General features: G+C 37.3%; 1 protein-coding gene across 2 annotated transcripts in view; it reads right to left on the bottom strand.

Moving 5' to 3' along the window:
* The window catches only part of SPSB4 (splA/ryanodine receptor domain and SOCS box containing 4), a 180981-nt gene that overhangs the window by 151705 nt on the left and 7461 nt on the right, over window positions 1-21815 (bottom strand). The window contains exon 2 of one of the 2 annotated variants that reach the window (XM_030029202.2): window positions 9044-9180. The exons of the other annotated variant lie outside the window; for it this stretch is intronic. The gene's annotated coding sequence lies outside the window, so the exon portion shown is untranslated. The remainder of the gene's footprint in view (window positions 1-9043; window positions 9181-21815) is intronic. 2 annotated transcript variants of the gene reach the window in all.

Raw genomic sequence — 21815 nt, 5'->3', positions numbered from 1 at the left:
AGCCCTTGCAGCCATCACTTTAATTTTTCATTTTATTACATAGCAGAACATACTTGGCATGTATGAATTAAAGCAATGTATTGCCATTGCAAATATTTCAGTATCAGCTCCTACTGGTGACAAAACACGTAGCTTTCTACAGTTTGCAAATGGAAAGAAGAACATTCATGTTCTCTGGGATTTTCTGATAGCTGAAAGTATAAAGGTTCATCTGCAAGGAAAAATAAGACAAAGTAAATTGTAAATGATGCATCAAATACCCAACCACAAGTTCTGTTACTGGTGACCAGCAGTTAGAATCACAAAAAATAATTCCATGTAGCATTGGAGCACCTTACATCAAGAAAAACAACATGAAACTCAAGAAGTTACAGAAACTCTATTGACTGGGACATGGCTTCTTTGTTCCATATCAAATCCAGAAGGATGAAAGGCTATTTCTATCAGTCTCTGAACCATCTTTTTTTAGGCGTGAAGACCAGAACTGAAAGTTATTTTCAGTTAATTTTGTACAGCTGTTTGTAGACAAGTGCAGGAATTCTGGAATTGCTGGGAAAAAAAAATGACTGGCTGCTTTGTGCCTCTGGTGAGAGAGCTACAACGTGACTCAAGACTGAAAACAGGAGGAAATGGTGTTTTGTTTCCCTAGAATCAATCACCATGGATTGCCTGACAAAATTCTCTGGCACTGGAACAGAAGACAATAAAACAGATATATTAACAAGCCTGGGAAGCACAGCTGGGGTATACCATTTTCCTCACAGAGGGAAAAGTTCTCCAAATCCTTTTCCTATAAGGTGTGAGAGGTTCATAGCACATCACAGAGCTTTAAGAAAAAAAAAAAAAAAAAAGAGTGAGAAAGAAAGCAAAAATGGTTAACAGAATACAGAAAGAGAGAAGACTTGATATTAATTCCTGTCAGTTAGTAGAAAGGGAAAAATAAAGACCTCACATACATGCTAAACTGCCACCAGAAACAGATAAAACCAATACATTTGAAATAGTGATATTATAGCTTTTGTGGGAACTTACAAAGATTTTATTTCATCTAGGTAGCATGTCAGTAAAATAAGGAGTTTAAACTGTAATAGTAAAAACAGATGAAAAGATGCACCTGGACCTGCCAGGCAACAGAGAACAGAAGCACCTCCAGTTCTGCTGGTGTGGGCTACTGAGGCTTTCCCATTCTTCTCCATAATTGGCAACATGAGAGCACTGCAGGCATTCATAATGTTGTTCTCCTTTTCAATCTGTTGCAGACAATGTACACTGAGCTACATGCTACAGAAATGCTGTCTGGCCTGCTACTCCCCACCCGCTGGGGATGAGCATGCTTTGCAAGGCCATCTAAATGAGACAGTAAGAGCTGGAAATTAAAGCTACCTTCTCCAGAGAAAACTTATATGAAAAGTAAAATCAAGCAGCATTTTCTGACCTGAGTGTTCGGCTGGTTCAGCTACATGAAGTTCCCAGTGAAACAGTTGCCTCATGGTTATTTAACTGTAAGGCAGAATCTGGCACTGAAGAGAGAAAAAAGGTGAAGTCTATTGTGCATAATTAAGACCATCTTCTGAAAAGAAGACGGGAGAGTGAAACACCTCCAAGAAACTGCCAAATCTGGACATCAAAGAAAGTGTGCTGTTACTTCCGTGCCAAGAGTACTGGAAAAGTCTCAGAAAGTGATTTGCTAGGTCCACAGCAGCCATAGATACAAGAAAATACATTAAAAACCAGCTGAAATGGTTAGGCAGGTGACCCATTTACTATTCCTTAAAAAGTTATCAAACACCACCAGATCTGAGGAATTGACTGCACAAACATTCTTAGCTCATAAGAAACAAAATAAAAATACATTGGCTTCAATATCATGAGAAAATTGTTGCCTCGTGTTTTTGTCTGTCAGCTCTGGTTCTTCCCAAATGACCATCCCCTTCCATCATCAAACTCTTAACCAAAAGGCCCTACGGACTGTTTGGCTTTGCAGACCATTTACCATGGCCTTGCAGGTACCAGCCATCTGCAGACCAGAGTTTCATAACTCTGGGTCTAGAAGCAGCATGGAATCGCTAATGAAATTAGCTAAAGTAATTTCAAAAAGCCATATGGTGAAAAAAAAGCATCAAAACATTAAATCCCTTCTAGCTAAAACCTGAGAGCAATATCTTTAAAAAGTGAAAAATAGAAACACAGCATCATCTAGTAACAGTTAATATCTCTTAGGATCTACTGCTTTGGAAAACATAATTGAAAAATGCAAAGCTATACCAAGCCAAGGTACATAAGGGAAAAAAAAAAAAGAAAAAGGAGTTACCCATAAAAGAATCTTTACTAACACAGATTGACAACATCCAAAGATAGTGGCAAATCTGGGATGTTAAGCCAGTTTCTTTTCCTAGGATGTTTGGAAGACTTATGAATTAGAGGCATGTACAATGGTATAAACATGCAAAGATTACATAAAGGCATAAAATTACTATTAACCAGCTAAGAATGTGTGCATTACATTAAACTTTCATCATCCTGTATGCATCCACTATGTTTCCATTATCCTGTATGCACTGAAATGTACGATTACATTAATCTTTGATGGTGTAATTACTCCTAGTTGTAATTAGTAACAGCTGTGACATTCAGACTGGAGTTCTATGAGCAATAAAACTTCTCCCAGAGTTTAATAAGCAGAGTCTTTTTGTAGTTTCATACTGTGTTTGTGAAACTCTTAAGGAAACTTCATGTGTTGGAATACAATCTCTCCTCCACCTTCTTTCCACAAAATTAAGGCTCCTGTACCTCTATTTACAGAATGTTTTATGATTGCTATTTCCCGTGCAGTCCCAGTTTTCTCCCACTGACTTTTAAGTCTCTCTATAGGTGCAGCGAGGAGCCCGCAAGTTGTAAACCACAGAATCCAAGCCTACTCTCACAGCCCTTTTGACTATGAGGAACAGCTAAAAATGCAAGCTTCCCACTGAACGTGCTGACAACGTGAAACTATATAAATAGTTATATAAAATATAACTATAAATATTCATAAAGAAACCGTTTATTTAAATTCAAGTATTGATTCTGAAGCTCAGATGACAACTGTTTGAATGTAACATGGGTAACTTCATCATTACATAGTATAAGCAAGATCATTCAATTAACTAGGCTATTCCAGAGTTCCAGCTATCTTTCCTGTGACAATAGATCCACTGAGCTCTATTCTACTGCCAAAACACCTTTTCTTTCCTCTGACAATTTCTGGAAGAAGTCTGTATACTTTCAGTATACAAAAAAAAAAAAAAAAATTTAGTACAGCACACACTTGTTTACTCTCAGATTAAAAATAAAAATTCTTTTGGTTGTATTTATTTCATTTTCCATTTGAGAGAGACAATAAATAGCTTTTTTTTTTTTTTTTTAATTAATTACCTGAAGCTGCTGGGAAAAACTAAACCAAATAACACAACCCATCAAAATGCTGCATTTCATTGTCAGAATCTATGTTTAATAGCTACAGAATATAGTTGAACTTTATGGATGAATATACAAGACAATATAAATATTACATTTATTTATTTATTTATTGTAAAAAAGTCTTTGTCAAGTATACCCTGACAATGGAATAATGTAAACTCATGTCAGCTGTAATAACTGCCACAAAAATACACTAAACATTGCTGAAGACTGTAAAATGCACAACATAAGCTAACTAACTTCACTTTAAATATAATTCATATATTGGGGCAGGAGGTAGGGGGAGGGGGAAGGCAGTGAAATTCAGACATATTAGTGCCTTTGTTGACTTTTCTTAACTAGGAATTCTTGAAATTAAAAAAAAAAAAAAATATATATATATATATAAAAAGTTTAAGTTTCCTTTGTTTAGAAAGCAGGAAGGCTTAATTCACTAAACCACAATCTGGAAAAAGAAAAATACTATTGAGCTGTATACTAGTAAAATCAGAGATCACTGGGGAGCTCTCTCTCTTAAATAATTATTTTAAAAAGAAAACAGCAAACAATTAAAAACCTCAAAAGTAAGTTATCAAATATCCCTCATTAAGATCTGACGCGTAAGACCAGAAGTCTGGAGCTCACACATTTCATCTCCTCAGGCATCCATACAATAAAAAAGGCTAGCAGCACTGCATACATATTCATAACAATCTTCTTGCTTTGCACTAGGCAACTTCATTCAAATTCATTATACTGCAATCAAAGCCAAATTCCCAGATTTTACACTCATTTAGAGAATAAAAAAGAGTCTTTAGGAGGCATTATAAGCAGTTCACAGATACTGTGCTGATGAGGATTATGAAATAATTCAGATTCATCATTGTAGATTATATTACATACAAACACGGATGAAGATGTAAAAGGCCAAAAACTCTCCACTGATCCTGCTAGGATTTTCTCAGATCACCCTGCCTGCCCCCCGGAACCCATCATATCCTGGGATTATGCCTAAGCCCAGACATTAAAACTGAGGACATCGCTATCCAGCTATCATCTTGGAAAAACTATTCATTCATTAAATAAATTGTCTGGTTAGTTTACTTCTACACCTGATATTTTAAATAACCTTTGTAAATACTGTGACACCAGTACCAAAATTTTGACAGTCGCACAGGAGCTGTATTTTAACATTTCCTGAGCAATGTGGTGCTCAGTCACGGCTAAGGCACCCAATGCTCCAGCTAAAAGAGACAAAACTCATGCTGCAACATGGGGTCTATGCAGCTACTTCCTACAGTTCAACATCCCTTCAAATTGGAAAGGAGGGCAGCTGGAGAGCCAACAGCAAACTCAACTCCAAAATCCAACAGTCAGGTTTCTGACAAGTCCTTGAAACTGTGCTGAGTAGTGGAGCTGAAGGATGCTCTGTATCAGTTAACGATTGACAGTGTGCGGAGGGGAGAGGAGGGGCAGGTATGTGCAGAAACTGTCTCAGCAGGACACTGCTGATGACTATATGCTCTTAGGATACCAGAGTTTACACTAATGCACTGTAAGTCACTCCTGTGGAGTCCAGTGAAAGCATTTCTCTCCCCATTCCTTTTCAGTATCTAGATGCACCCAATTTGTGAACTGAAGTGCCAGTAATAAGCAGATAGCGCTACTTATGCTTCACGGTATGTTCACCTACCAATCAGTATGTATTGGTTAAAGATATGTACTGAGCTCTCACGGTCCTTAAGGAAGGGGGGGGGGGGGGAGGGGCGGGAAGAAAACCAAACAACCCCCAAAAAACATGAGCTTAGTGAATGTAATCTTAAAAAAAAAAAAAAAAAAAAAAAAAAGAGTAAAAACTCATTATTTAAGATCTTGTGATTTTCAGGCTAATATTGCAATGGTTAAAACACTTGGTTTTGAAGCTACTGATGCTGAAAAATCATTGACTTTACATGCAGTAAGTGGCAAAACAGAAATTATACAATGTATCAGTGATGAGATAGCTTAACATCACATATCAGAACATTAGGATCCCTAGGTTTAAAGTTTTCTTTTTATTTAATATTGTTTCCATGCTTGCACAGCCGAAGAGCTTGTTGAAAACTGATTTAATAAAATTACCCAGATACAGACTCAGTCTGTATTATAAATCCCTGAAAACAGAAATTAGTAATGGAAACACTGGCAGAAACTGAACTATCTATCATAAACGGTAGTGTAATTACTCTGTGTAGGTAGCAGAAATGCATTTACTGACTTGTATGCTGCGGATCCACATAATAGCTATTAACACCTTAGAATACACATTTCACATCCCAGTACCACTTCCTTAGCTGTTTGCCCTCCACTGCTTTCCCCATCTTTCTTCCTTACCCCCACAAAAGACAAAAGCCACAAGCCACAACAAAAACAACCAACAACACCAAGCAAATAAACTCAGCACAGCACTCCAGCCATGGAGTCTGTAGTCACATTTGCAAAGATGTACTTATCCATCAAAAAGCAGATCCAAACCAGAGACACTCAATTTACATGACCAACTCAGAGCTCTGATAAACTAAATATCCAGATGTCAGACAAAGGAGCCATGTTCTTTGAAAAACAGCCCAAATTGGATTTATAAGACTAAAGAGAGAGATTTAATTATTGAACTGTGGACATGGATCTAACTGGCTGCAGATAAAGAAGAGAGCCAATGCTACAAAAAGTTGTTCACAAAAATTAAGTCTTATTTCTCCAGTGCTGAATTCTGCAGTTGTGAGACATCTCCGCTTTTGTTCACCACACACTAGTTGCTTCTCTCAAAGCAAACATGAACTTCTCAGAGAAAGAAACCACTGGAAACACATACTGTGGGTCTGAACTAAAACCTGAATACTATTTCAGCTTGGCCACATGCTGAAACTCAGCAAGAAAGATGTTGGAGTCCAGGGCTTAGTCTAACCAGGTAAACTAAGCACCTATGCTAAGCATCTCTTTTGATACTCCATGGAAACTCTTTTTTCACTACCCACTTTTTTTTTTAAACACTTCAGAGATGACATTAAGAATTGCCTTTATATCATATCTCACCAAGATAAATCAATTGCCAATGCATCAAGCTTAGTTAAAAAAAAAACAAAACAAAACCAACCCCAAAAACTTTTAGGTTGAATTTCTCTTCCATGTTAAACTGTCTCCTCTTCTCTAAAGAGGACTGATGAATAATCATTCTCAAATTCCAAATTCCATTAAATATGCAACAAAACTCCTAGAATTAACCCATCAACTACCTGAGGTTCATTTTAAACTTTGTTTTTATAAAATGCACCTTCCAGATTTACAGAAATAGAGCAGAGGAAAAAAATCACACATATCTCCTGTAAATTTACAGGAGAAACAAGAAAGAAAGATTATAATTTTATCCCGCATGACAACATACAACTACAGGTCTACTGTAGTGATGAAACCCCGCAAAGAGGTCCACCACTGCTGATCTCTCTGCAATCCCAAGGTTTTTAATGAAATTCTCTCTTGACATTACCAGTACAAAGCCATACTCTATAATGTACATTTATGACTTGTGCTTGATTGAAAATGGAGACATGCAGAGGCAAAAAAACCTACTGAACTGCCAGATGACAGTATGGCAGTGGTCTTTCTTCTGGTAATAAGCTAAATGAAGAAGATTTGCAAATGTCTGCCCAGTTGAATCCATCCCACAGTAATTATGCTGTCTCATCTTCCATCCATTTCTTGAAGGAAACATGTTCATTCAACTGGGAGTCTTTGAATGCTAATCCTCCTGAAGTCACATGACCTACACCAACTCTAACAGGGTGTCCTGGTTTCAGCTGGGATAGAGTTAATTGTCTTCCTAGTAGCTGGTACAGTGCTATGTTTTGAGTTCAGTATGTGAAGAATGTTGATAACATTGTACACACAAGTAGTGTTTAGACTAATGTCAAGGATTTTTCAGCTTCTCATGCCCAGCCAGCGAGAAAGCTGGAGGGGCACAAGAAGTTGGCACAGGACACAGCCAGGGCAGCTGACCCGAACTGGCCAACAGGGTATTCCATACCATGGGACGTCCCATCCAGTATAGGAACTGGGAAGTGGGGGCGGGGAATCGCCGCTCGGGGACTAACTGGGTGCCGGTCGGCAGGTGGTGAGCAATTGCACTGCGCATCATTTGTACATTCCAATCCTTTTATTATTGCTGTTGTCATTTTATTAGTGTTATCATTATCATTATTAGTTTCTTCTTTTCTGTTCTATTAAACTGTTCTTATCTCAACCCGTGGGTTTTGCTTCTTTTTCCCGATTTTCTCCCCCATCCCACTGGGTGGGGTGGGAGTGAGTGAGCGGCTGCGTGGTGCTTAGTTGCTGGCTGGGGTTAAACCACGACACAGGGCAAGGATTTTACCACTGATCCTCTGGAATACAGTATTTGATAGATTTTACTGCATAAAAACCTCTAAACTGGAGTATAATTACTAGACAGACAAAACACAGTAGCAGCATTTGTTTTCAGAAAAACTATAACCAATACAAGCTATGCTGGCTGCATGTATTTTTTTAATACTACACAGTTGAGTTAAAGCAGACCCTAATGCTCTGATCATGCTTGGTTTTCTCCAAGCCAGTTGATGCAGGCACAGCATTCAGAGTGCGACCAGGGGTGCAGGGGGAATTAAAACATTATGTCAATCATATACACACAGAAAAGTCAAAGTCAGCTTCAATTTCCTAGAGCCAATGGCAAAGAAAAGGGAAAGATGCTCCCCAGGAATTAACATTTCCTTGCTTTAAAACTCTTCATCCTTCCATGTTAGAATCTTGTTTGTTCCATTTTTAAACTGATACTTTGCCTGAAAAAGTGCTAGAGAATTTGACATAGCACAATTAGTATAATATTTTTTCCTAAGACTAATACTAAAAACTAATACTAACAGGTTTTGGATAACTTGGTGGTATTCCCAACAGGTGAAGCACATGGAAAAGAAAGCTTAATTACAAACAGGATCTTGAGAATTCATCAAAATCCATACAGATCAAAAATCTAAATGACAAGTCACTGGTTATAGTCAAGATTAAGATTTTTATGACAGATTACAATAGGAAAAACCATCAGGCTAGTAGCTCAGCTTTCAAACCAATTTTCTTTACCCTAAACCTAACTCTTCTTCCTCAATATCATTTATTTCTATTTTGTATTTTTTCTCTTTTCTCCAAAACTAGGCTATTACGTTGCCAATTGGCCAACAGCTCATTCACAGACACTGATATTGATTCCTTTTTAAGCAGCTACCTTCTAAGAATGAAAGGAATTGATTTTTTTTTCTTGTCTCTGACTTGGTAAAGGAAGTTCACTTGGAATAACTAAATAAAACTTTCAGTCAAGATAAAAAGTACTTAGTAATGCAGCTGTAAAGGGTGAAGACAATGAAGAAAAGCTTCAGCAACCAGTACAGCAACCAGAACCTTTTCTCCATCAAAGAGCTGTATTAACTGTTCCCGGTCAGGTACTTTTTGTTGGGGGTGGGGGGTGTCACTATATCAAAAAAATGAACAAAACAAAACAAAAGGAACTGGGGCAAAATAGGGCCCAAGCTTTATTCATTACATTTCCTTTAATTTGCTCTCCCATCTGCTGGTGGCAATTAGCTCTCCAACACGGAAGAAAGTGGACTTGTCCCCATCCTCAGGAGAATGTAAATTTCTTCCTCCTGGCAAAGGCCTGCCATATTCTATAGCAACATGCTGCAATACAAATGAGGTACATAAATTGCCATTTGTAAACACTAGTTACTAAATCTTTCAGTGTTTTTTCTACAAAACACCTAACGCAAAGGCTTCATCTAATAGCTTTTAACACACCCAGAGATACATGGGAGAACATATCTGGAGACTGAAAAATTATATGTAGTTTACTCTAGGGTTTCTAAACCTCAGGGTTAGAGATCCCACCAGCATTAGCACCGAACAAGTTCAGCTTTCAGTCCTGCTGTTGCTACAATGTGTAACAAGAGTGCTTGGTACCTGCAGTATTGCCCTTTTTCCTGACAGTGGTATCTAGTTTTGACACTGCCATCACACCTCTGCCAAGCAGTATCAAGAGTCAGCTCCTGCTTGTTGGTTTTCTGGTTGAGAAGCAGTCAGTGACGGAGTCTGGTCATATCTTAAGTCTACCTTATGTACCTATCCCATAGCATGTTTACTAGACTCTGATAAGATGCAGGCAATCGCTTCTGTTAGGAATTTCAGCTCAACACTAAAAGTTTTATGGAACTACTTCACCTCAGGAACTGGGTTTAATGAGAAGCTGAGGCCATTTCCCAGCTCACACATTGCTCTCATACCAACCCCGTATAAATAAAAATCACCATAAACAGGTCTTCCTGAAATATAAGTTAAAACTTAAAAGTTAAGGTTTGATCCTAAATAAAGAGGCATATGCCTCAATTTACATACTGTAATTTGCTCCACTAGCAGTGATTAATACAATTCATAGCAGAAAAAATAAGCATCCACATATATCTTTTGCAATGTTACAGCATGAATGTTTCAAAACTCTACAAAAATAAGGAAAAAGAGTACATAGTAGGTAGGCAAAAGCCAGCTGGTCATAGCAGACGCTTTTTAGATCCAATGCCTAACAAAAGAGAACAAAAATTAAACAGAAAAAAAAAAAAAAAAAACCAAAACAGAAAACTGAAAATATTGTTAGCATGCTCATTTGAAGTACTGCCTAAATGAGAAATTCTGAAAGTAAAATAGTCAATATCATTAGCAACACCTGAAGTTATCCAATTATTTTAGAAAGATTTACTCTAGTAACATTAACAATAAGTAAGTGTGGTTACATAATTGAATTACAGTGAAATTAAGTTCCTTTGAAGAAAGACAGGTAAGTAAAATTATTGTTTTCTAAAATTGGTTTTCTTATTGGAAAATGAATTCATTATAAGACACAACCATATCTAGACATCAAAGCAATGTAGTTATTTATATAGTTGCAATATTGTTATTCATGGAGGGAAAGCATTTAAGGCATTAGCTGTTATCACTAATAAACTTAAAACTGATTGTTCTATTAGGAACAGCTGAATCAAAGCAGACAAAAAAACCAAATCTATATATATGCATGTTTTAAAATTCTCTTGCTATTAAAGCACAGCTTTTAAATAAGCTACTACTACTCCAGAAAATGAGCAAGTTTGTCACTGATTGAGAACCTTGTTCCCGTACATGATGACCGTGACACGTTAGCAAGCAAGATTCTTAACAACCCAGTCTTTCAATACTGGCATGATCAAATAATTGAATTTCTACATTAATATGTCATGCCTTGAACTCTGCATTGGAGGCACCACAGAGGATAACACCACTGATCTCTAACCCCTGCATTTCCCAGGCCATAGCTGCTGAAATTACACTGAAATTGGTATATATGGAAAAATTACGCCAAGTTGTACACTGTTTTATATACACCACTAAAAAGTTAAGATTCCCATCAGTCAGAGAGTTATGCTGTTTAATTTAACACCTGACAGTTTACTAGTTTCGCACATTAAACTTATCATTGCCTCGTTTTATAGTGCTGCCATTGAAACTGAACAGTTTAACTCCTTACCTAATTATTATTACCAAATTATATTTGGTATGGGGAGTCGCACAGCACCATTAATTATCTGATAATGCAGAAAGTAAAGATTTTAATGGAAACCACTATATCTGAACTGCTTTAGCCTCCTCCTTTATCTCTTGCCCAGCAATAAATGCAGCATTTTCTGGACGACACACCCATATAATCTTCAAAGAAATCTCTTTCAAAGAAATGTCAAAGTTATCACTTTTCTAAATGCTTTATATATAACACTTGGCACCTAGCAGTGAGACAAAACCCACATTTGCATATTTACTTTTCATGAAAGCAGCAGCTGAGGTACAGCCCAGAAGCTACTAACAAAGAGAGCAGCAAAAATTTACAGAGCACCAGGCTCCCTTGTGTGATGGCTGCTACTATGGGTTGAGTTGCTCCAAGGTGCTGCTAATGCACACCATAGCTGGGATGCTTTCAGTTTTAAAAATCATGTCAGCCTCATGAAAAGATGGGCCTACACATATTGTGAGCATGAGAGACCAGATCCTGCCAAGAGATCAGACTCTTTATAGTTACATTTGTGCTTCAGAGAGGCAAGTAGAAAGATCTTGGACTCCCCACAACATAACTGTGTCTTGAGATCCTTAGTATTTTTCATCTTTATAAAAAAATTAAGTTTAAACAAAGAAATGCTTTGGAAGAATCAGCATTTCCATCTTAAATACCTTAAAGGTTTTTGCTTTTGAAGAAATTAAGGTACTAATTAAGCAGCTATTTATTCTATTTCCTTTTTTTGGGGGGGGAGTCAGCTATAGATATCTTAAGTGTCCTTTAAAATGGATACATATGGCCATGAAAATAACCACTAAGGCAATTGTGGCTTTCAGAGAATTTTCCACAAGCATTATTTACAATTTGTTTTAATCATCAGCAGCAATGTTAACATCTGCACCATAGCAAACTTAATCAGAAAACACAACACTTAATTTTGTCACTATTCCGACTTCTGTCTCCTAAAAGGTATCTTGGTACTGTAATGTAGCGTTCAACTGGCTGTAATTAATCAAGTCGTGATGTAATAAAAAGACACGGATGTTTCCATTCAAAATGTTCAAACAGTAAGTATATACTTAGCCAAGGAATCAAAATCTGCCTAGAAATGTTTACAGACCCCACTTAACTTACTCACATTTTAAAATGCCACGTCCTGCAAATTTACATTGGTGCAGGCAATTAATTTTCTTGCACATAAAAGACCATTCAGAGCCATGCTGCTCTGACAACTGAGCACCTGTAGTAACAGCAACCTCACAAAATTGTATTTTCTCATTTAGAAAACATATTTGCCAAAATTCCAGATGGTTAAAAGTGTTAGAAATACGGGCACTAGTTTTGTTGATAAGAATAAACTCAACAGGGTGTTAGTTTATGATCCCACATTTTTATAGTTTCACTCAGTCCTCCTTTACTAGCCCAAGCAAGCAGCTACCATCTTCCCTTAGCTGACTGGCACACACACTAACTGACACTCCAGTAACAGGGTAGCTACTAAGAGAGCATATCTGCTAACTTAAATGAACCATATTCACATCTTTGGCTTAAAATATAGATCTGTACTTTCACACTACCTAACTTTAAGCTCCTAAGTGGCTGAAGATTGATTAGAAACAGAGATGCCTAAAGAGCAATCCAGAACCACCAAAATGCTGAACCAGCTTCTGAAAGCATCTCTCTTTTCAGAGCCCAGCACAACCAAGATTTTAATTTAGGGACCATAGTTCATTATGTAAAATTAGTTACAAATAGTAGTGATTCAAACCACCTAAAGTTCATTTCCTAAACCAACCAAGGCCAGCTCTTCGCAGAATCATTTTGCCAGTATGACAATACTAGCTTTTGTTTGTTTGTTTAATTCTGCCTACGTAATCACAGCCATGAAGTATTTCTATTTGCGGCACCATAGCCAGCACAGTGCATGTGCTTCCTCTCTCCAGCAAAATAAGCTGTATTGGCAAAAGGCAGAGTTTGGCTAATGTAATCACCACTATATCCAGTGCTTCTGCATGCACAGACAAGATAGTCAGGGTTGAAAACCCTCCTTCCCTTGACCACCACAGCTCTTCAAGAAAAAGTCCTGTAGCAAAGAATTCACATTCAGTATCTAAAAAATTAAAACCTTCTTTCTGTTACTGGCAGTTTGTTTCTGCCAGTAAAGTTGATAGATCTTGGTCTATTATGTTTAATTTTTACAATTACCTTAGGAATGGCAGGGCAAGAGACAAACGGAGGATTTCTAGCCCCCACAGGCAACACTTTCATGTTTTATGTGTTTTGTAGGCCTTTGTTATCATTTGTCCATATTCTAACCTCTGTATGGCTTGACACTGATGCATAGTTATTCCCAATTTAATGTCTTCATAAGTTTTACTAGCATGACACTTTCTCCTTCCAGGTAAGTCACAAGACAGTTTATCAATCCAGACCTAACAGTGATCCCAGAGGTATCATACCTGCCTCCCTCCAGGTCAACACTTTTCTTGCTATCATTACTCTTTTTTTTTTTCCCTGGTCAAGCTACCAATAGAGTCAATCAGCAGCCACACAGCCAAGTTACCCTGAAGGGTATGAGTGAATGGCTCTTAGAGGAATGCAAACCTCCAAAAAGAGTAATCGCGCATGTCTCAAAGTATTTCTTCAATGTCTGTAGCCCTGATGTCTCACTTTCCTAGTCCAGTTCTGACCAGAGCTTTACACAGACTTCAGAGTAAAACCAGGGTAAAGAAATGATAAATTAAGCCCTCAGAGGAGTAAGCAAAAAATAATACGAATACAACAAAAAAGCATTTTCATTAGGATATGCAACACAAATCTTTCTCTACAACCAAAACCCACTAGTTCAGCTGTTCCAGTTATGCCAAACACATTCATACAACTCGGTAAATGCTATTGTAAAGGTAAAGCAATAAGTGATCATTTTCTGCTGTTAGTATGAGCATATGCATCATCATACTCTTCCTAAAAGAGGGGAAGTCTGATGTAAGGTGACACTACACACATTTAGAAGGAAAAAATTAAAAAAGAAAAAAGGTAATTACATTTTGGCCCTCAGCCCAGTTAGCATTTACTCCAGGGAAGAAGGGAAAAAAAAAAAAAAATGGTGCATGAGATTACACCTGGCCTTAAAAGCAGAAACATCTGCTGAACTTATAAATTACTGGATTAGTTCTGCCCCAGGAAGCCAGCCTGGAATACATACCCTCTACAGACCAGTTTAACTGTGCACAGTAAGAAATAGAAAAAAGTTGTGCTGAATTAATTTCCCATTAGAAACAGGGGGGGGGGGGGGGGGGGGGGGGGGGGGGGAGAAAAACATGCTCAAATGCTGAGTGCAGGTTCCTTCCACAAACTACAGCATAGCTTACATTTGATAGCATGTTTCTCTGAAACAGTTAAAAGGACAAGCTGTAAGAACAGCTTGCAGAGACATTTCAATTCAACAGTTCAAATGGTTCACCCATTTTGTGTTTGTTTTAACCAAACTGGCTGATATCCTACTAATCATTTTTCCAAAATCTCCTTAAGCCAGTCTGTGGAAAAAAAAAACAACCAACAAAAAACCAAAACAAACTCCAAGTCACTGAATTCTTGCTCTGAACTGTACTGTAACTGGACTGCTTAACCAGGACTTTTACATTTTTGCAGCCAAATTAAAAAAAGAAACAACACTTGGGAACCAGAGCCAAAAGGGCCTGGAGTAATCACCTGAACTTAGATCTCTTTGGTCTCTTGTATCTGGAAAACCTTAAACCAGAACTTGGTAATACAGCTCCTCACTATGCCCTTTTCCTACCCTGCCCAGTCTGAACATATGCAAAGATATGAGGAGAAAAAAAAAGCTCAAAACAAAAAGGGGGCTATGCAGTCCCAGCTCCTGTGCCCCCAGACAAGCAGAGTCCAGACAGCACTGAGTTATGTGACATGACAGATCTTGCCTCTACATCTGCCTGGCACTGCAGGTTCCCTTCACTTCCCTCCATTGGGCTCATGGGATTTGGGAGTCAGAACCTGTAACAGAGAATCTGGAAACTGCAAATGCCTGATGTCATGAAGCACACAAGACAGAGCTAACAGATAATTTGCTAATGCAGTACTGTGCTGCCACTGTTCCCAATCCATCACAGCATCGGAATTTGGTCCTGTACTGAGGCAGTGAGCACACAGGGACTTGTCCCTGAGTACCTCAGGATAAGCACAGAGCTGACAGTGCGTATCTATGCGGGCAGGAAGAGCAACTACTTGAACAGATTTTGATTCCCCCTTCCCAGAGTGCAGCACTCACCATTTACACACACCTTCAAGGATTTATTCTGCTTCATCACACTGAGCTTCCTGACTGTCGTACTGTCTCTTCCCTAAACCCTTTTGCTCCATTCCAATGACAGCTAAGGATCATCTTCTCCGTTACTGCAAAATACAACATACTTTTTAAATTTTTCAGGAATTTGAATTCATCCTGGAATCCCAAAATTATTCCTAGCAGTGGATTGTAGAAGAGGAGATAGTCTAAAACTTCTCTGTTCAGTTTTCTTGAACTATTAAGTTGTCTCACAGGGTTTTCCTCTCTCTCAGGTGAGTGTCTTTTTCCAAACAGTGGGAGAGAACAGTGGTGAGTACACTAAAGGCATTTCAGACAGGCAAATATGGTAAGTCAATATTTTGCCATGCTGTATGTTTGAAGATGAAATTGGCACAGCATTTTGGTTTGAGATGTTGCTTCTTAATCACATTTAACTCTAAAAAGTGCAAGATTTAAATAATTTTTTGTCTGGCAAACTCAGTTAAATTCCCTGACAGAGTTAGAGCTGGATGTCATGGGCCAGCCTTTTCAATCCAACAGAGCTCTCCTGGTTTCCTTCTTTTTGCGTGTTAGTTAGGGAAGAATCTTCAATTAATGCCTCACCTATTAATAACGTTTAAATAGACTGGCATTGCTACTTAGTTTATTTTGAAGAGTGACATTTCCAGACAAATAGTAATAATTAAAAATTACATATTAATCACCCTAATTACTGCAATTAAACATAGCTCAAATTTTAATTGATCCTTTGAAAACTGCGACAGGAGAAGCCATAGACCAAATGCTCTTTAGGTAGTAACTTCTTCACCTGTATGTTCTGGGTGAAAACTGTATCATGTCATTATGTAAACAATCACTGGACTACTTCCAAGGTTATATCCTTCACAGCTGTGAACAGGCAAAGAGCAATATGAAAACGCACAAAAAACCTCCACATGGCAGAGCAGAATTTGATTTGCATCAACCGAGGTACAAACGGACCATATCTTGAGGCTTGCCAGTAATAATTACAAATCAGCTTATAGACACCAAGTATGATGAAAGTCATTCCAGTTAAATGCTCACGAACACTGAGTATTTGCAAAGAAAAGAAATCTTCAGAAAGTCATAACACTGACAGAGTTATTTATTCTCTGTATAGGAAGGCAGTGCTGTTTTTCTTACATGGTTGGAATTAATGCAGGCAAACAACAGCACAAAGAAAACTTCGGATGTTTATGCTTTTTAGAACATTTTAAGTTCCTTCCCCTAACTTGCAATATGACTTTTTAATAAGCCATTCATAGCCTATCCTAGAGGATAAACATTTCACTATGAACTTCTCCTGAACTATGAAGGTCATAAAGGAGGATTCAGTACACTGAAAAGCATCAGTCCTAATGCTACAGTCATAATGCTGCCTTCCAGCTTCAGGCCCACTGGTATTGTACAGAGAAAGTATATCTTGTCTAACTATAATTCTTTCTACTCCAGCACGTAGGAGAAATCAAATAATTCATCTCTTGCACTGATACTGTATTCTTTGTTTAAAGGTCATCTATAAATTTTGAAGTTTCTAAACCAGTAGGTGTTTCTAAATAAAGTATTTCTAAATAAAGTTCTACTTGAGAATAAAGAATTAAAAGTTCAAATATCTTCTAGAGTAAGACTTCAAGTTGTCAGTCAGTTTCCAGTTCAGCTGAGGTAAACAATCTATTAGAAATAGACTGGATTTTTGTCTAGCGAACATTTAAATCGGCACATTAAGGCTTTACTTTTGTTTTTGCAAATATTTGGTGTCTGCCAGCTAAACCTGCCACCAACATTGTTACAGTTTCATGACTGAATTTGTGGGGAGAGGTTTGAAAGAACAAAACCTGCCTTGTTTCTGTTACAGGCAGAAGCCATTTTTGCCTTACACCTTTGATCACACATGAGCTAATTATACTGCTATTTGCTACAGAGAATCAAATGCTTTGTGGACTGATAGGTATGCAAACAGAAAACCCAAGCAATACCTGGACAACACTCAGGTCTACCCTAAACCAGCATTTTCTCTCTGGTGAAGGTCCTTGTGACTCATCCCAGCAGGAACAATGGAGCAGAACTCCTCTTAAGTCTAGAAAAAGCTTTCCTTTCAAGGTGGCAACTATACATCATGTCATTGTGATCTGACAACATCTAAAAATTACTGTGTTTCTGATAGTCCCGAGGGATAAGGGAAAAAACACAGTTACTGAATTCCCTTCCAGAAAAACTCATACGCAGAAGCTAACTTGGTTTGAGGAACTGCCTCTATTTCTCCAGATGTAATTTTGTGCCCACAATTATTTGCAAGTGTAAATTATGGGCCCAATCCAATACTTACTGAAGTCAACCGAAAAAGGTCCTATTGATTTCAGCAGGGTTGAAATAAAGCCAACATATCGAAGTGCAGCTAAAAAAAAAAAAAAAAAAAAAAAAAAAATTTCCTGGATAAGTGCTGTTTGGACCTGGAAATAATTGCAGACACAATTCCAAGTCCTCACCATAAGAGGTAAAATTGAGTTCCATCCAAAAGTCAGGATCAACAGCTGTCAACCAATGGGGCTGACAGCACTTTATTACTGTTGTAGAAGAAACTGATTTTGAATTACTTAGATAATTATTTATAACCATTTTGCAACTTACCACATATAAAGTAACTTTAACAAAAGAAGAGAAGAGAAGATGTGTTTTTCATGCCTTAATGATGTGTGTAGCGGACACCTTGGATGCATCTACTTTACTGGACATAAAGTAAATTTTTATGGCATACTCCCAACTAGTTTCACACAAATACAGTAAAGAACTTCAGCTAGCACCTAAAGGCAGCTCACTATCTTAACCTGCTTGCTGTGAAACAAAGATATCTTGATTCCCTTCATAAATGGAAGTGACAGCTTAGAAGCAGTAAATATTTATGTTAGAGTCTGGCTTACTTGAATTTTGAAGGAACTAGATTAGCTTAATGACTTCTCTGTAGAACAACTTAATACTAAGCAAACAAATCTACAAATGACAAGTTTAAGTCAGCTAATAGCCTATATTTATGCTGAATGTGAGTATCAAAATACTTAATTTTAAAGTGAAATAACATTACTTTTCATCATGGAAATTCTTGAAGTTTATCAGACAGGCACTTGAATACTATGGCCAAGGACATACTTGATGACTGATTTTACCATATCTATTTCATGCCACTGTATATTTACAACAGAGTATTTTTCTTGCTTCAGTATAATAAATGTATATGCACTAAGCAAAGCAGAAAAAGATACTGATGTAGTAATTGAAAAATGCTGTTAAGCTTTCACAGGACTTAGAAAGAAAAACAGGAGATTTGATGGACAAGTCTACAGGTCAAAAATACGTATTTGTTAACAAACATTATAGAAGTAAGTAATTTTATAAAGCCTGTAATATTTGAGGCCAGATTGTCCCATTGGATAAGTAATCTTTCCCCAGCCAACTGAGTATACACATCCTCAAGTCCTCCTCCAAGAGCTTGGGATAACCTCAAACTCTCCAATGAAGTTTTTAAAACTGACAAAAAGAGGCCCAGAAGGAAGAAACAAGCCAGGCACCACAGATGGTATCATTTGTGCCCTAAAAAAGGAAAGACCAAAATCATCAGTTTCTTTCTAAAATTCTGAGCAAGGTCCACTCATCTCCTATTCTTCAAAGTCAATAGTCAGCACATTAACAGGAATGATACAATACAAAGAAGCAAGGAGCATACAGAATATAATTTTGCGAAAAAGTGGTTGAACAAAGGAACATTTAAAAATTAAAGTAATCTGAGGCAGGTAAGCAAGGAGAACTAATACAACATACTCTGAACATATTTTCTGCCCCAACTCACGCACATAAAAACTCGCCATGACTATTGCTGTCTTACTATCAGCGCATTCACACCAAAGCATTAACAGCACATCTGTTTCACTAAAAATAAATTATCAAATATAGGGATTATAAAACTTTATATTTCCATGAAAATAAACGTTATTTTTAAAATGCACCTCAAGGTAACAGGAACTCATCATATGCACTGCGCTTTCCTTTCTACCACAGGGAGCATATACAGTAACTAAAAATTTGCTAGATTAACAATCCTAAACAGAGCTAGCTCTAGTTTCACATATGTACTAATTTCCAATAAACACACACTCGTTTTGCTAAGGATGTTACTGTTTATCTGATAAAATAATACAAGTTTGATATTTATTTTCAAAACAAATACCGAGTCTTCTTCCAGCACTGGGCCACAGACAGCTCAAAATTATTACATATTTGATTCCCTAACTTCTGTTGAATGAACTTAACTGAGTGAACTGCATGAACTTAGCATGAATTTACACAGCAGTTTTACCAGAGTCAGCAGACTGTATTACTTATCTCTTTCAGACTACTTAAGGAACCAGGCTCACCAGCAACCATAGGAACATCTAGCACCCGAGGCTCAGTCCGTTCATTAGGAATGTTCAGTTTAAGATGCTTATCAGAAGACATGAAGAAAAGGAAGCTTAGTGAGGAAGAAAAGAACGTGACCAAAAAATACAGACTCCCTTCTCTTTCCCTTCTGTTGTAAAACCCACAGTCCACCGAACTCTGGTAACTCTGACTCCATTCATGATCAGACCCTAGATAGCTCTGAAATAAAGAAAGGCATGAAGATGACAGAGTTTACATTTTATACATTTTTCTAGGTATGTACAAATGATTTTAGAGTCCACAGTTGGAAAAATTAATTCTGGCTTTACAACTCTGTGCCAAAACCTTTTTGAAGGTAATACAAGCACATTCAGAAGTCTGCATTCCAGATGTTCCAGGTTCCTAAGCACCATTTTCACAAGTAACCTTGGTACTTTATCCCCAAGTCCTCCTGATTTTCAGAAGCCTTTTAAGGTGTTTTTGGAAGGGTTTCAAATTAACTACAGATAATCACTGTTGCAATTACTGCCTCTTCACTTTTCCTCCTGCTCAAAAGAATACCTTGAACAAGGACGCGGCTCTCAGACTGGCTTGTGAGATCAATACTACAAGATTTGAACAGAAGAAATTTTAAATATATTCATTTGCAAATTAGCTGACTGTAATTTCCTTTGGAGTAGCAAAATAAATGCATTCTCAGAACATTTCTGTATCAGTATAGTTTGTTGCCAATCTAGATTATATGAGAGGAAAAAAAAATGACATCACTAAACAACCACACAAGATACACTGAAGTATTTCCCCACCTGAAGTGACTCAATATTCTATTCTAACATACATTAAACTGAATTTCAAAGAAGTGGGGATAAGATATCTTTGATATAGATCAACCTCTTCTCTAAATCCAAGTGGGTTTGTGCAGCAGTAAGAAGAGGTCAGGAACTCTGCTGGGAGCAGGTGCTAACTTGTCCCTCTATTCCACTCCACTAACAAGGGCATATTCTTTGGCACTGACAACCTGTAATTCAGCTGACAAGCAGAGAAAAGAAGTCAGGCAAGACTAATGACTCTATTTAACAACAGTCTAAAGTAGCAGTTGCATCTGAAGTTGGGCACTCATTCCAGAAAAAAATTAAAGACAATTACTTATTTTTTAAACATGAGAATTAATCTTACTAAAAATCATTTTAATGAGTGGTAGTAAGAAACAGAGTCAAAACCAGGGAGGGATAATGAGTATACTCAGAGTATTTAAAGTAGCAAATGTTTCTCATGATGACAATATCTGTAAAAGAAATGAAACAGTAATGTACTTCTCCAACTCTCATCCTAGGCCACCAGCAGAGACCCCACAGGATGCTGGCAGGACATCCTCATCTTTATGAAATAACCTTTTCAGTCAAAACCATACACATCTGCTATCCCAAAATATTATGCTATCTGATTATGTCAAATAATTACATTCCAATGTTAATCAGCAGACATCAAGCTGCAGAGTCTGCAACAAAATGTTTTATTCCTCTCCACAAACTATATCCTATCTGTAGAACTAGGAATATTTCATGATGTACAGTTTTCAGAAGTGAATGCTTTATTTTCAATAACTTTTCCTATATTCTCATTTCCAAAAGTCTTTTAAATCTGAACACTCAGATATTTCTGGAGTAAATAAATGCATTGTAATAATCTAAATGCACCAGGAAGTAAGTTGTTTGAACCCCAAAACCTTAACATATTTTGATCTGTGAATATTAACTCATAATTCTTATACCTCTTGCACTTAACAGACAAGATTTTAGTAGCTTTATTCACGTAGACTAATAACTTGGTGCACAAATAACTTATTGTGCAGGAAGTACCCCTGACATAAATGGATATGTGATATTACTACTGTCTTCATTACTACAAAATTTATACGTGCTTAACTCCACATCCACATGCTCTGAGCAATTACTTGTGGATAAAGACACCAGAACCAGTAAGGCCATCTCAGTGTGCATAATT

The sequence above is a fragment of the Aquila chrysaetos genome, chromosome 10, assembly GCF_900496995.4.
Source record: "Aquila chrysaetos chrysaetos chromosome 10, bAquChr1.4, whole genome shotgun sequence".
NCBI lineage: Eukaryota > Metazoa > Chordata > Aves > Accipitriformes > Accipitridae > Aquila > Aquila chrysaetos.
Note: the sequence above shows the minus strand (reverse complement) of the source record. Positions and strands in the feature narration are given on the sequence as shown.